This window comes from Perognathus longimembris, chromosome 16 (genome assembly GCF_023159225.1).
Source record: "Perognathus longimembris pacificus isolate PPM17 chromosome 16, ASM2315922v1, whole genome shotgun sequence".
NCBI classification, from domain to species: domain Eukaryota; kingdom Metazoa; phylum Chordata; class Mammalia; order Rodentia; family Heteromyidae; genus Perognathus; species Perognathus longimembris.
The window spans coordinates 31,870,368-31,888,120 of record NC_063176.1 but is presented as its reverse complement, the minus strand read 5'-3'; the positions used below and the strand labels follow the sequence as shown (position 1 = coordinate 31,888,120).

The following is a 17,753-nucleotide window of genomic DNA, read 5'->3' as shown; positions in this document are numbered from 1 at the left end:
CTCCCCAGTTTTCTCCATTTTTTACTTTTTCTTACTCATGCTTCTGACAACCCTAAAAAAAAAACAAAAAACAACAAAAAAAACCACAACTCCTTTTGTAAGAAAAAAATACAAAAAAGAATTGAGGATCAATATAATTTTTCTAGTACATAGACATATGAATCCTATGGTTCTAAAATGTATCTACCTCCTCTCACTTCTAGCTCTGGCTTCTCATTTAAACTTTTACTTTTGATTTCCCTTTGCCTTAGAAGATTGATCTATTTTCTCAGCTTTAGTGACAAATGCTGTGCAGCTGACTTGCCATTTCCCATCAGGCAACCTGCTCTGTGACCCAAGCAGTAGTGCTCTCTGATTTTCCACTGGATGGTTCATCTCAAACATAAAACGCACACTTATTCATTGCAAACACATATACTTTAGTTTTCACTCAAACATAGTAACTTCTCTTCTGTCCCCGGTGTTAGGCTTAAAACTGTGAAGTCATCTTGGATCTAGTCTTTCTTCATTTCCTGTGTGACCAAGAATCCCAAATTATTTTTTACTTGCAAATAATTATTTTTTCTTCTCACCCACCAAGCATTTTTCATTGGGTATATTTTCATTTTATGAGTTTCTACTTCAAGGTCTAAATAAACATCATGGTGTATGAAATATCAACTTTGTGTTCTTCTCCTAAGAGTATCCTTTCCTTGGTCTCACTATGAGAATGTCCAGAGTCCTGTATAATTTATCATGTTCAAGTGCAATATTTTTGTCTTTTACCATCCAGTGTGTTTACTTTGGGGCTTATAAGCACATTCTAGATATAACAAATAAGGGAAACCATACAACCTATATTTCTTTGGGTCTAGCTTATTCCCTTAATATTACTTTTCCAAGACTTTCCATGTTTTGTTTTGTTTAACAAATGGGGCAATATCATTGTTTCTGATGGAAGCAGAGAATTCCGACAGTGCTGCAATGTACATGGTTGAGCTGGCAGCTTTAGTGTGTCCTTATTTGTATTTTATTGGATAAGTGCCTGGGAGTAGAATGGTTGAGCCACAGGGAAGTTCTATGTTTAGTATTCTGATAAACCTCTATGCTGCTTTCCAGAGTGGTTGAACAAGTTTACATCCTCACCAACAGCATTCCCTTTTGGCAACATCCCCACCAGCATCTGTTATTGTTAGTTTTCGTGATATTGGCATTCTAACTGGAGTGAGGTAGAATTTCAGTGTTGTTTTGATTTACATTTCTTTTATGGCCATAGATGTTGAGCATTCCTGTATGCATCGATTGGTCATTCATACTTCTTCCTATAAGAAGTCTTTACCCATTATTGGTTGGGTTGTTGAGTTTTTGAGGGTTTATTGGGCGAAAGATTGACTGTTTGAGCTGTAAGTATATTTTAGATATGAGGCCTTTGTCTGATGCATAGTTTGTAAAAAAATGTTCTCTTATTCTGTAGGCTTTCTATTTTTTTAATTTTTTTTTGCTAGCTATGTCCTTTGCCATTTAGAATCTCTTCAGTTTGATGCAATCCCATTTATCCACTCTTTCTTTAAATTGTGGTTCTGGATCTTTGCTTAAGAGGTTTTGGCCTGTGCCCAGCAGCCCTATTCTGTCCACTCTCCCTTCCTGTAATATTTTCAGGTTATCTGGCCTTACATTGAGGTCTTTGTTCCATTTGGAATTGGTTCTGGTACACGGTGATATATAAGGATCTAGCTTCAGTTTTCTGCATGTGTATAGCCAATTTTGCCAGCACCATTTTTTGAAGAGGCTGTTTTTCTTCCAACTTGTGTTTTAGGCTCCCTTGTCAAATATTAGATGGCTATAATTCTGTGGTTTCATTTCTAGGTCTTCTATTCTGTCCCATTAGTCCTATACTTGTGGCAGTACTAGCTGTTTTTATTACTATGGCTTTGTAATCAAGTTTGAAGTTGCTCAGTATTGATATTCCTCCAGCACTATTCTTCTTACTAAGGACTGTTTTTGCTATATGAGAACATATCAGATAAGGATATGACTGACTGCTTTTGAACTACAAATGTACCATGTAGTATTCCCCCACATAGCCAACAAATGACAGTAGCAAGACAACAAGATAATAATAATCATTCAAATTTGGAAAGCCAAAGAACAGACAGCATGTACTGTTATGAGTCTCCAGTGATCACTCAGATTTGCTAAGGGTATCTAATCCAGGATAAAATTCCTAAGTAAACACTAAATGCATTCCTTTGAAAAACTTCACTCTACACCGCCGTCTTCTCTTTTCTAGGACACATTGACATTCCTCTGTGATAATTCCATGAAGTTCTAAGAGATATTATCAGCTTATATTGATCTCCTTTTTCTTTTTGTCTTTTCTTTTTTGGTACTGGGGATTGAACCCAGGATGTTGCACTTGCTAGGCAAGTGCTTTGCCACTGAGCTATATCCCAGCCCCTTATATTGTTTTTAAATTAGACATTTTGGTAATATATATGTATACATATATATAAAATCACCATAAATAATTATAAATTCTTAAATTAGGGGGATTGGATGTCATTAAAGTATTCAATGTCTTATTATATGTGTAACTGCTTGTAGGACACTAAGTAAAATGCACTAATGAGAAGGTCATCTGAGTCATGCTGAGACTTGGTAAGTATAATATTATAAGTATGCAAGCTTTCAGTAACTTTATAAGAATAATATATATATAATATATATATATATAATAATGCATGTAAGTTTGCTCTGATGAATTAAAACTCAACATTTCCTGAAGTGTAGCCAGAGCCATGTGGATATTTCTCATCACTTCACGTGTCTTTGTGAAGATATGTGGAGTTAGTTTATTAAGACTAGGATTGTGTTAATATTCATATTATGGAAACATTATTATGGAAACATTTTATTATGGAAACATTATTTCTAATTCTCCAAGGAGAACAGTCATTGTTTTAACTCCTGCCTAATCATATACTGTGACTTCAAAATACAATAATTTTAGTGATCCATTTTGTTTTGTTTTGTTTTATTCATATAGTTGCTTCTTGGTTGTTCTGAGGATCAAAGTCAGGGAGTCATGCTTACGGGGTTGCCATACTATTATTTGAGCTACACCTTCAACTTTAAAATTTTTAATTTTTATTTTTTTATCTATGGCCTTGTTCTGTGGCTGCTCTGCAATACTCTATTTGTCCTTCTTAATAAGGCTGGATTAACAGATGTACCTCATTGTCACAGTCACTGATTGATATGGTACCTCCTACCTTTAATACCTGGACTTGCCCACAAATGTGATCACCATATCTCTGCATCCAAGTAGCCAGAATTACAGGCTTCAGCCAAGGCACCAAGCTAGTGCTTCATTTTAGGTTGAGGCAAATATGTTGTAATCTAACAAAAAGACATTCACTCTGATGATGAATATCCGGGCTAGATAAAACTGTGAAGTAAGACAAGCTACACTTTCATTTCTCAATTTATTCATTTACATGAAGTTCAAAAAAGCAGCATTACATAGGTGATTACTTTTGTTGGGGCTGTGGAGAAGATCCTTTTGGACACTCTACACTATTTATTATGCATTAATAACATCACAGTTATTTCTCCATCCATGTCTATGGTATTAAAATTTATCTTCTCACACAATACTCTGCAGTGGACACAAATTTGTTGCTAGATCAAAAGCCCAGTATTAACTAACACCAGAGTAGTTGATCAAAGTGGAAAAGCAATATCATAGTAAACAAATGGCTCATGAATCAGATCTTTCTATCTCTTTCTCTTCATTTGAACTTGGGATCTTGATGAAGTTTGATTATTTCTTACAACTTCATCTGTCAATGGCACCCTCTAGATAAATTCTGTTAAATGCATTCTATTACTGTCTATTATATTGCTATAGGACTTCTAAGAGTAGCCTCTTACCTAGGCAATTTATGGACATAAAAAGTTGTAAAGAAACATTGAGCAAAGACACGTGGATTTTAGAAAAATTCCCAAGACTGAAGAGCATAAATTAATCCTAAGTACTTCACATCACGAAAATGCTAAGAAAAATCTAACATTTCTCTGAGGTCTAACATTAAAGCCTGCATCGAAGTATGGAGTCAGGTTGTTTCCTATAAGGTGATGCTAATGATAGTTAACATTTGCTAAGGAATTACTCCCTGTCAGGCATAATTCTCAGCACATTCATGTATTTACTCTTTTAATCCTTATAATAACACTTGGAGGTATGTGCTACTATTGTTACTACTATTTTAAGACAAGAAATTGAAGCACAAAAGGATTAAATAATCAGTTAAGGTGGTTCAGCCAGGATCACTTCCAAGGAATTTAGTTTTACATTCAATGTTCTTGACCAGGAATAATGTAAGTTCTAAGAATCTGAATGCAATATTATAGTGGTGGGGCGAGGCTCACATTGTCTTCTTATTAAAAAAAAATCAATTTTCTATTTCAGATCTATGTCTACAGTCCACCTGTCTACAAGTAGCTCTACAAATCACAGGAAATATCAATTACACTAGATAGAGGTCTATCAGACTGACTGGTATTGTGTGTCATTGCAAGTCTGGAAAATTATAACTTTTGGTTAAATGGTGATTAACACAAGTTGTTTAGATAGGTTACTCAAAATATGTTGGATTAAAAGTCCATTTTGTTTGTTGTCTATATACAACAAATTTTAGCAAATCAATAGTGTAAATATGGTTGTAATAAAATGTTTATCACTTAGAAGAATAAGACACACACAGAACAAGGAACCATCACTTTTTAATTGGTTAGCTAATATCTTATTCCTGTCATTTTATACATTATTTATAAAGAGAATACTTCATCCCTTACTCTGTTTTTGACTCAGATATCTCTATTCATCTTCATTCTGGAGTTCTCTAGCTAAATTCTCACTTTCTGCTCCTTTAAATTTTTTATTTTATTTTTTATTTTTTTTTGCCAGTCCTGGGCCTTGGACTCAGGGCCTGAATGAACACTGTCCCTGGCTTCTTTTTGCTCAAGGCTAGCACTCTGCCACTTGAGCCACAGTGCCACCTCTGGCCTTTTCTATGTATGTGGTGCTGGGGAATTGAACCCAGGGCTTCATGTATACAAGTCAAGCACTCTTGCCACTAGGCCATATTCCCAGCCCCTCCTTTAATTTCTGTTTGTTACTATCCTAATATTCATCTTCTGAGTACCTCTAAAACACACATCTGTTTTACATTACATCAGCCATTCAAACTCTTGTCTTGATAAATGTATTCATTTATCCTTTGTAGCCAGGTTGTGCTTCTTGGTTCCTTATACTTATCTTGAAAAATTGTTGGAAATTCAGTATGATATGATGCCTCTCAGCCATTTTCACATCTTGATATACAAGATGCACAGTGGGGTTATCTAATGAGACAGTTCATGTCAGAAACAATAAGCCAGGGATTCTAGCTGCCCAAGGCTTTTTCTCACTGACCTTGGTTTTTGCTAACAGAATCAATGGAACATACCACCCACTGCCTTGTTCCTTCACTTATTGAGGAGGCTTGATGTAGTAGAAAGAGGATGTTGTTTGTTGTCTAACAAATCGCCAAATGCATTTTGACTCTTGCTGCAGCATAGCTCTGTGGTCTTGATAAAATGACATCTAAGGTCTCTTCTCTTAGTTATACAATAGGAATGAGAATAGGCGAAGGGAAAGAGGGACGCCTAACTCTTCTCCCATCAATTTTCCACCCACCTACAGAATATGATCTCTTCAGTCCCAAATTCTTCAACCTTAGAGTTATCTTGTTTTCCCACAGGAGGAGAGAGGAACCCAGAATTATTCCCAGAGTCACATACTAACGTATTGAAGTCCCATGTGCATCTCCTCTTCCCATTTCAGGTAGCCTGGGCAACAGCCTCTGTCTCTTTGCTATTCAAGGTTGCCCGCATTTATTTTATACTCTTCTTTGTAAAGAGCTTTTGTTTGACAAACAACCCAAGGATTTAGACCTCGTGCTACTTGCTATTCTAAATGCCTCATTCTCAGAAACAAAAATGCCATTTTTCAGATGTCACTCGAAGAGGAGAGGTAGGTTTTAGGGAAATATCAAGGTTGATATTTATATATATCATACATGCATAGAAAATAACAGGATTCTCTAGTGATTTCCAGGAAAGTCATCTCACGCTGAGCTTAATAAGCTCCTGAGAAATGGTGAGGGAATCAGTAGACACAATTATATGGAAATCAAGCCAAGTGTAAGTTTTATAGGTGATTGTGTTCTGTGGAATGAAAAAAAAAGGCAGAGGAGAGAAACTCACAAGAGAAAAAATTGGAAACAATAATGATCTCATGAGAGAATACTCCCCTTTAATAATACATTAGTGACAGTTATATAAAAAAGTAAGAGTTACTTGTTTTAAATAATAACCACCAAAAGTTGGAAGTGGAGCTGGGGCTTAAGTAGTAGATCACTAGCCTTGAGCAAGAAAGCTCAAGGACCTAGCACAGGCCCTGAATTCAAGCCCCAGGATGGGTCCAAAACTAAAACAAAACAAAACAAAAGATGAATGTGTCAAGTGTCTTATTAAAATGATAAATGTGTCATGTGTCTTATTTTATGTTAGAAGTAAATGCAAAACAGTCATCTCTGATATAAACACTAAGCTAAGGATTTTTTCTGAATAATTACTTATTTATTGTCAAAGTGATGTACAGAGGGGTTATAGTTTCATATGTAAGGCAGTAGGTACATTTCTTGAATAATTTGTTACCTCCTCCCTCATTTCCTCCCTCCCTCTCCCCTTTTCCCTCTTCACCTCATGAGTTAGTCAGTTGGTTTACATACACCAAATGGTTTTCTAAGTATTGCTTTTGGAGTCGATTTTCTTTTTATCCTTTGTGTCTCTATTTTGATATTCCCTTTTCCTTCCCTAGTTCTAATACCAGTATATACAGTATCCAGGGTACTCAGATGACATACAGTGATAGTGCAGGGACAACCACAAGAAGGGGATACAAGAGGATCATCAACAACTACAACAAAAAAGCTACCATTTCACATGACATGTTGAAAGTAATTACAACAGTCATATAATACTTGTTTCTATAACATGGAGTTCATTTCACTTAGCATCTTCTTATGTATTCATAAGGGCATAGCTATTGGGCTCTTGTGATCCTTTGCTGTGAATAGCCTAAACCTATACTAATCATTCCCTATGAGGGATACCATAGAGTCCAGGTTTCTTTGGGTCTGGCTCACATCACTTAGTATAATTTTTTCCAAGTCCTTCCATTTCCTAACTAATGGGGCAATGTTATTCTTTCTGATAGAGGCATAAAATTCCATTGTATATATTTACAATGTAATTCCATTGTATATATTTTCCTGATCAATTCTTCTACTGAGGGGCATCTGGGTTGGTTCCATATTTTAGCAATGACAAATTATGCTGCCATGAACATTGTTGTGCTGGTGGCTTTAGTACGTTCCTGTTTGTAATCTTTTGGGTAGATGCCCAAGAGTGGGGCTGCTGGATCATATGGGAGCTCTATGTTTAGCCTTCTGTTGTTAAAACATAACTGTTGGACTTATCAGACACTGTTTTCACTAACAGTGTTCAATCATAATACACTTTTATTTGCTGCTTCTACTTTTATATATGGTTTTTTTGTTTTGAACTATTCTAAATACATATGATTTAAGTAAGTTTGAACTAAGCTACAGCATGTCCAATAAGGGAATTCCAGAAATGTAACTACCTGTCTCAGGCCATGTTAGAAATTTCATTTGCTTTTCTGCCAGGGTTATCTAAAAGAATTCTATTCTCAGGATATTTATGTGTCCAAGTTTGTTGAACATACTAAAAAAAATCCAGGACATCATTTTTGGAAAAATTATTTTTTCCTTAATATAGAATTAAACTATTAGTGAAAGTGAATCAAAAGCCATATTTAATTCAATGCTCTATTCTTGGGGCTGCATGAAGAGTATCAATAGAGAGCCAAAGAAGCAAATGTATGACCCTGAGGTCCTTAGGGAGCTCCTCCCCCAGAGTGCTGGCACCGGGAGGATTAATGAGTTCAAGTTACAAAGTCTTGCTTATTCTTGGGTCATTACTCTAAGGATAGAAAGAAAATGCAAACTGGTCAAGGGATTAGTCATTTATAATTTCATTGAGAGAGAAGCATAGCCCATTTTTTATCTTATACTATCCCTTAAATTAATAATGATGCTTCTCTAAGTTTCTCTCTAAAGACAACAGTTGTAGTGTTCTCTCTTCACACTGAACCCATTCCAAAGAAAAATCCCACTGAATTGAGGAGACATTAACTGCTTGATTAGTACAAGCAAGAAGGAACAAATTAAACTGCTGGGAAATGAAGAATCAAGCTATTATAAGGAAATTTCTGACTAAATAAAGATATTCACCCATTTTCATTGAACCTTTTGTAACCCATACATAATGTTTAACTTATTTGTCTTCTAGAATACTATCTCTAGAAAATTAATTCTCCAATTACCTGCAAGCCATCTAAATTTTTCTATCTTTAGGTTTACAATAGCCAGAATTCAAACTGCAATCTGGAGACTTCATGATTGTTAGGAAAACAATTACTCTGGAAGATCTGGCACAATTCCAAAACAATGCTTAAAGTGAGAGTTCCAAAACTGAAATAGTTTACACACTGTTCAGTTATTCTCAGTTGTGAGGTAGGAAAGACAACATAATTTACATTATGAAATAGGTGAGTAATTTTTCAGGGAAGCATATATAGTAACAAAATGATCCAGAAAACAAACGAAATGAACGGAATCTTGGAAGAGAGGCCATTACTAAAATATGCAGTGCCCACAAAAGAAACAGACTTTATTCAGACCTCCAACTCAAAAATCTTGTGATATAGCCATGTGAAAAGCAATCTATATCCTTCCTTTTATAAGAGAAATGAGGTAATCTGTACATTTCATATATCCATGCCAACTGAGATATGATTGTACTTGACAGGAAAACAACATTTTTGTAAGAAATCACTGTTGGATTTAAATGTTGCTCTTTCAATACCTTAATGGGCCAATGTTCCATTTTAACTAATCACTTTTTCAAAATCCACCTTTGGTTTAGTTAAAATATTAAAACATTAATTTTTCATTTAGATAACAATTCAATATCAATTTTTTAACTAGATAATTTAATGTGATTTGTATTATATAGTATATAACTTACATATTATTATATATAATATTATATATTTTGTGTATGTATGTATAATATGATTTTGGATTTTATTATTCTATTTGGGTTTTACATTTTGGACTGTGCTGCTATATAAAACCTTTCTTTCTAATGTATAGACTATTTATATTCAAACAAAAAGAATGAACATGACATTGTATAAGTATTTGGTAAAAATACTTATAAATGATGAGCAATATTTACTATAAATTTGTGGATAACATGCTATATTAATGGTGTAACCAAATAAGTCTTTTTCTCTCATTTGATATTAATCATTTCCATATCAAACTCATTTAAACTATAAGCAGATATAATAAAATGTCAGACTATATATCAACATATCTAAAATACCACAGAGTCTCAGGTGACTTTGGAATCATCCTAAAATCCAAAAGTTTGATATTTTGACCTCACTTTAATATTAGGTCTCTGACAAATGAGAATGAATATGTGCATATGTTTGTGTTGTAGGATTTGACACTGAATTTTTTTCTTGACATTCTCATGTTTCCATGTCCAGAGTGTCCAATTTTAATGAAAAATGTGAACACTATGGACTCATCTCAGAGACGACTACATTTTTTACCAGTGATGTCTGTACATCAGATCTAAATCAAGACAGACAAAAAGAGAAACAATTATTAGAGACCGACATTTCTGAAGTCCAAGAGATAGCCAGAGATAGCCCAACCATCATTTTGCTAAATCATGTTCCAGCTCAGTCTCTTAGCACTTCTATTTAAAAATAAACAGAACAGAAAACAAGTAGTCTTCAGTTTCATGAACTTAAGGAAACCTTGATAATAGCAGAACACAATGTTATTTTCCCTGTTAGCCTAATTTCTTTTACATATGATCCTTATCTGAGATGTTGTATTTCTCTATTTTACTTACCCTTAAGGTAAGAAGAGTGTACATTGGTATTCCTAACTGTCATCATTCAGGTATTACAAGATTTCAAGAAAAGTTTCTCAAATTAATCAGACTGAATAACAGCACTTTGTAAATCAATCCATAATCGGCCTAAGATTTCATATTAAGCAAAGGGGGACTTTCTGATGTAATGTTTATTACAGACCCAAATAAATGCATTAGGAGTGGAAGTTTATGACTAAGTAAAGAGCAAATTATTCCAAAAACAGAAATTGAAGTGATTCATTCCATTTATTCCACAAATTATTATCTTATTCGTTGAACAGTGTTGTTGTTGTTTTTTTTGTTTGTTTGTTTTTCACTACAAGCCTAAGGATTGAGCCCAGGGCCATACACATGGTAGGGAAGTTCTCACCACTGAGGTACACTCGCAGCTCAAACCAAATATTTAAATAAATGTCAGTTAGAAGGCTTTTGTAGTACTTCAAGAAATAGGTAGACAGGGTAGATATAGAAGACTTCCAATAGAAAGGACTGCAAAGTGTTTAGGACACAATTATTTGTTTATGTTCTCACTAATCAAGAACAAGTTCCACACCTAGGACTTAGGGAATTGTTTGGAAGTGATAGGAAATTATAGACAGCCAGAGGCATTTGAGAAAGAGTCATGATCTCAGTTTTGGTCATGTAAAATTAGAAATGCCTCAGCAAAATTCAAATGTAAACATTAAGTATACAAATAATTACAACTACAACTGAGTCTACACATGAGAAACAAAAACTGTAACAGGATCTATAAATATAAAAATGTCTGTTGAAAGATTTTGACTGGTCTGAACAATGAATATGATCACATGGGAATGTTAGAGTAAGAAGAAACTAGAAAATATATATGAGCAAAGTATTTAATGTTGTTGAAGAAAAGAAATAATAAAGAGGCAAGGTTGAACAGTTTAAAAATTTAAACCAAAAATAAACAGTAACATTTTAAGTGACAGATGGTCATTGCTGCTTGGCCATTGGGGCTAAGAGCAAGTGTAGTATCTGTTCTTACCATTTTAATATCTGGCAACTCTTCTATCAGAGCATAATATATTAAATGGATTCTTAGAATCAGAAGATGGAATAGGAACTTTATCCATCTCCCTCACACATTGCCTTGATACTTGCTGGAATAGTTCATGCTCTCAAGGAATTGAAAACAGGAAAGCCATGCTGCTAAAATATTTAATGAATTATTACTACATACTTCCTCTTAAACAATATACTTTTATTGAACTGAAAGTTCCTTATTAAAGAAAAAAGAAGCAATTGGCTTTCTCTGATTTAACATAACAAAAGAAGGGATAACTAAGGGTTCAGGGGCAATATTTTTGTTTAGTGATAGAAAGTTGAAGGATTTCAAAATGCAGCCTTTTTGGCTGGGAATATGGCCTAGTGGCAAGAGTGCTTGCCTCATATACATGAAGCCCTGGGTTCGATTCCTCAGCACCACATATATAGAAAAGGCCAGAAGTGGCGCTATGGCTCAAGTGGCAGAGTGCTAACCTTGAGCAAAAAGAAGCCAGGGATGGTGCTCAGGACCTGAGTTCAAGCTCCAGGACTGGCAAAAAAAAAAAAAAAAAAAGAAAGAAAGAAAGAAAAATGCAGCCTTTTTATTTTCTGTGGGAAGTAAGTGACTTCAGAAACCCTGCTGAGTGTGGTAAAGTAAGATTCTAGGAGTCTCAGCAAAATGGAAAGGCTCAAAGTTTCCACAGTGGATCATAGGACAATTAGCTACTTCTCAACTAGAGTAGAAAAACATAATATCAAAATCAAGAGACAAAGGATAAAAAGAGAAACGACTCCAATAGCAATAATTGCAAAACCATTTGGTGTAAACCAACTGAACAACTCATGGGGAGAGAGAGAAAGGGGGAGGGGGTGGGAGGAATGAGGGAGGAGATAACAAACAGTACAAGAAATGTACCGAAAGCCTAACATATGAAACTGTAACCTCTCTGTACATCACTTTGACAATAAATAGAAAAAAAAAGAAAAACATAATATAAATTTTGAATTGATGAATACAAATGACTATGCTGCCATTCGAATCATACAATTTTCTTCCCTGAATCTCCATCGCCCAAGTAGAAATATAGAGAGGTTGAACAAAAGATGTAGATGCAGAAGGGAGTGAGTGAGATGATGGAGCATGTATGCCAAGCTGAATACAGAAGGAAGTGGACACAGGAAGGACTGAATGTGTGATGTGAATGATGAGATTAATGACTACAGAAGAACTGAAATTCCCAATGCAGTCAAACAAAGAAAAGTTTGGAAGTGGTGGAACAAGCACAGGATTGTTGGAAAAACATGAAGCTGGAGATAGAGAACAGGATGCTGCAGTAAATAGTTTTGGAAATAGAAGAGCACAGAGTGACTGCAAGGATCATAATAGAGATATTAGAGATGTCATTACAGTGAAATTGAATGAGCATGAAAAAGTCTGTTGACCAGGCACAAAATTTTAACTGAAATGAACCAAAGGAGAATACTCTTGGGAGCACAAAGGTCTAAGTCCACCTGATCATATAAAATAATACTTTTCAGAATGAACTCCCGGAAATGGAAATAAGAGGTTTGTTGGGGACTGTTTTGGCCTTGGTGGAGGAAGGGCACCAAGAGCTAGACACTGCCCTTCCCCCAGCCCTGGGATAGTGTGGGAAGGAGCCCCTCCCACCTTCCGGCCTCAACCAGAAAAGAAGCCCCCCTAGCCCTGGGGGGCGAACACATATGTGCCACCATGATGGGGTTGTCCTGCCCACAAAGGAAGTTTCATGACATCACCTGATGGACATGGTCTTTAGCCTATGACTGGCCCTTTGGCCAGCCCCCTTTCTTTCCCGCCATTACCTCTATATAAGTCCCTTTCCCTATTAAAGATTTTGAGACTCATCCAACCATCACAGCATCTCCCATTATCTTTGTCCTGCAGTCCCTGACATATGGGGAGCTGAGGAAGGGATTTCAGCATCCCACTCCAGCTTAGAGCAGTCTGGTAATGGCTCAGGCATTTCCCTGGGAGATGAAGGGGAAAGGGTCCTCAGAGGCTCGACATATTCTTCCCCGGAAGATTGGGGGAGAACGGGGTTCGTAACCCCCCGACATAGGAATTCATAAGATCTCTACAGAGGTTTGTTGCTTTTTTTTCTATTCTGTTTGTCTTTTTTTGTTCATTTGTCTGTCATGGGGAGAGCAAGTGGAGACACAGATATAGAGGGACACAGGGTAAACAAATACAGCAGTGGTACTCCCTAAACACAGTGTTGAAATGAACTGCATAACTTGTGAGTGGAGCTGGGAGAAAAAAATAGAGAGAGAGAGGAAAGGGGTAACATTGTTCTAACAATATACTCTTTACCTGACTCATGCAACTGTAATCTCTTTGTACATTACCTTTATATATAATAACAATAAATAAACAATTGAAAGACACACATTCTATATAATGAGCATATGTAATTAACAAAGAGGAGCAGTGGATGGATGTAGGGTTTAGAAAATAAAAAGTAGATTTCGTAAGCTCATAGGTGAGAATTAGTCTGAAAATGCACTCAGGAAAATTACTCACTTAAGAGGATTACAGAAGTTCTATTCACGGGAGAGTAAGTTGGAGGACATAAGGAAATGTAATGATTATTAAAGCTGAAGCTGACATCAAAGCACTGAATGATTGTGCTATGATCAGAACATGTAGAAAATTGTTCACACAAAGGTATTTCGATCTAATTTGCTGCAGGTAGGTTTTTATATATGAAGAATACAGAATTGTAGTAATAGGCAAAATATACAACTGACAGAGGCAAAGTAATCATGCAAAGCATGTATTTTCCTAATAAATGAATAAAAAGGATTTGGGTTTCAGGCAAAACACCCCCTCCCCCCCACATACACACACAAGAAAAGAACTAAGAACTTTTGAAACACAAAAAGAAAATAATAACTTTAAGAATTCCCCAACAAACCAAAAGCCCAGTTACCACCATTTCCTATTCATAATCTAGTAAGTATGTACTTTGGAAATTATGCACAGAAACAATATAGATTTTCAAAGTTGAATGACATTTCCATGTCTTATAATTGTATTTTTCCAGTGTGTAAGTCTTCCCTATATCTTTATGAAATTTTAAGTATGCTTACAAGTTTTCCTCTTTCTATACTAGCAGGGTCTTGTTATTCTAATAATGCTGTGGTTTTCTGAGTGCAGATACTATTTGTTGACTTGCTATTCTTTTAGCAACTTGAATTTTCTCAAATATACAGTGATAACCATATTGACTCACAATTACGTAGCATCTTCTACCCTTTCTTCCTCCCTCTCTCCCTTCTTTTCTCCCTTCCTTTCTTCCTCCCTCCCTCCTTTCGTTCCTTCTTTTTCTCCTTTCCTCCTTCTTCCTATCCTCCTTCCCTCCTACTCTCATTCCTTCCTTCCTTATCTTCTTTCCTTTCCTCCTTTCTTCCTTCTCTCCTTTCTTCCTCCTTCCTTTCTTTCATTCCTCTCTCCTTCCTTTTCTCCCTCCCTCCCTCTACTCTCTGTACTAGGATCTTAAATCTGGATTTGGGATGTTATTTTGTTGTTTTTCTCAAGTTGGTTTGAACCTCGATTCTCCTATTTGTACTTTTCATCATAGCTTGGATGGCAGACACTTGCCAGCGACCTCAGCTTTTTCTGGTGAGAAATTTTCCTGTGTGTGTGTGTGTGTGTGTGTGTGTGTGTGTGTGTGTGTGTGTCTGGACCAGGGTGTGAATTCAGGGCTTCCTGCTCTCCCTTGCACTTTTTGCTCAAAGCAGACACTATACTTAAGTTACATCATTTCCTGTCAGTAATTTTTAAAAAGTAGTTATTAATACAGATTTTGTGTCTCCTCTCCTTTCTCTTTTTGTGAGAGGTCCAATTCAAGTTTTTGTATACAACATTTTACTTTCTCATTATGTTTATTTTTAACTTTTTATTTTATTTTGCCTGTACTGGAGCTTGAACTCAGGGCCCCAGTGCTGCCTCTGAGCCTCTTTTTGCTCAGGGTTATCGCGCTACCACTTGAGCCACAGCTCCACCACTGACATTTTCTGACTAGTTTATTTGGGATAAGAGTCATATGGACTTTCTTGCCCAGGCTAGCTTCGAACTGCGATCCTCATATCTCAGCCTACTGAGTTGTGAGGATTGCAACACGAGGGAGCCACATGAGCTACTGGCACCAGGCTCCCTCTCTCATTTTTAAACATAGGTACTAGCTTGTTTGTTTTCATAATGGCTGTAAGGCTTCTGTGATGGACCGATAGGGTGGAGAGTGTAGTCTACTGGTTTGCAATTAGAAACCTTCAGAAAAGTCTATACACAACTGGAAATGAATCATTAAGTGGAGAAGAGTTAAAGTTCTGACAGTGTTGCTTCTATTGACATTAAAAGATGAGATAAGAAAAGTGTATTGCCCACATAAAACAATTTAAATATTTGGTTTCTTTGTCATATCACTTATAATTATCTATAAAGGGAATGAATCATAATTATCCATTTCAAACCTCTACTATTTATTTGCAAGGTTCTGTTTTAATTATATTATCTGTAATGATTTGCTACCCTCATCGAATTACAAACTTGATATCTCTCCCAGTCCATTTAATTTTATAGGAGGTCTGGAGTTACATTGTATTATAAAATAAAAGCAACCTAAATGTTAGCAGGAAAATTAATTAAAACATGAGTATTATAAAAATTACATCTGAACTTACTATACTCTTTGCAAACCAAAGAACTATATGCAAACAAACTTTTGGTATCTTGACACAAACAACATACATGTAAACTATAAGGTAATATTCTATGTTAAGAAGTCTGAAATTAAAATAATATTTTAGTTACACTGACCCTTCTAAGCTTCAGTGTTTGATTTTTCACTTTCATTATGGCAGTTTATTTATTTCACTATTATGATAACAGGCAACCCCAAACCCCACACTTTTCTTAAAGGAGAAGTTGATAGAACTGTGGTTGTCAGAGGATGATCAGAAAATATTCATTTATGGTTAAACAGTACTGAGAAGTTTTGGCTTTCTATTTTCACTGTAGGGAAGCTATAAATAAAGATAATTCACAAAGTTAGAAGCAAGAACCTATATTTCACAAAGCTAGAAGCATTTTATTTACTTTCAGCACAAATCATTGATAAATTTTTGAGTAGTTATATTTAGCCTAATATAAACATCACACAGATCACACAGTATGTTTATACACACACACATCAAAACATCCTGTGTTACCCAGTAAATGTAAACTATTTTTTGCTTTTTTGTATCATTTAACAGAAATATGGGTTAAACAATCCATAAGTGAATTCAAAGCTTGGAAAGATGTAACATAAAAATGTTGTTAGTTACTTATATTTTTTTCTATTTCTGATTTGCTTCTCACCAGGAAGGAAGCATAAAGTGTGAATGTAAGATATTTCCCCAAACTGCCTTAGAAATGTATTATAAAGGATCAAATTTATGAGTCAGGTTTTAGAGTAAAAATCCAGGTGAGACCCCTCCCCACCCAGTGGGAGAAACCAGAGTCAGGCAGGTTCATGCAATCATAGCTAATAGTTGAAGATAACATGGTCCAGGTCAGCAGACATGAGATAACTGAATTCAAAATATGTGGAAGTAGCAGCTTGAGCAAATTTGTGGCACAGACTCGAAATTGTCAGCCTTTATCCAAAAGGATTTTTTTCTCATTGTGTTTTTGTCTGTTTTCTGTTACACATATTCCAGTAGGGTATTCATTTTTATTTTGTTTTATTTTTTATTCCTAAGAAGTTCAGTCACACTCATCTCTTTGAAAAACTAAGAAAATATCTTATTGGGGAACAAAATACATATAAAAGAACAAAATACCTGACCCAAAGCTAACCTGATCAGGTAGAAGAATAGAATCATTTTGAGAGAAATAACTAAAAGAAAGACATTTTATCATACAAAACTGAAATAAATTTAGAGATGGTCTCTGAAAAAAAAAATTAGAGAGTTTAGTGTGGCAGATAAATGAAGGTCTAATTTCCTGCTGGTTGGAAAGCCAAGAATGTTGTCTACAGTATACAAACCAAACGGGGAAATGTTGATTCACAGTACCATAACACAGAAATTACATTGAGAATTTTAAAAATATCCATGAGACTGCTAAAAAACCCACTAACCCTTTATTGGATTACCAAGTCACTAGATTTAGGTGTATGAGTAGTGATTTTCCTTTTTATACATTTTATTGTTACTATAAAGTTGATATACAGAAGAGTCAGTTACATAATATATACATATATTAATATATAATATATATTCTTACTCTTCCTATGATATATATGTCTTTATTTTATCGATATCCATTCAATATCGAATATTTGTGATGCAAACATAGTGACTAGTAAATAAAAACTTACCTCCATGCTTTCTGTTAGCTGAATTTTTTTTTTTTTCCAGTCCTGGACTCAGCCTTGGACTCAGGACCTGAGCACTGTCACTGGCTTATTTTTGCTCAAGGCTAGCACTCTGCCACTTGAGACACAGCGCCACTTCTGGCCATTTTCTGTATATGTAGTGCTGGGGAATCGAACCCAGGGCTTCAAGTATACGAGGCAAGCGCTCTTGCCACT

The 17,753-nt window shown here is 35.4% G+C and overlaps 1 non-coding gene across 1 annotated transcript; it reads left to right on the top strand.

The window, feature by feature from the left end:
• Nucleotides 1-11,087: 11,087 nt before the first annotated feature.
• On the top strand, nt 11,088-11,271 carry LOC125365058. The gene has a single exon (XR_007213618.1). It is a non-coding gene; the product is annotated as a U2 spliceosomal RNA (small nuclear RNA).
• Nucleotides 11,272-17,753: the final 6,482 nt, after the last annotated feature.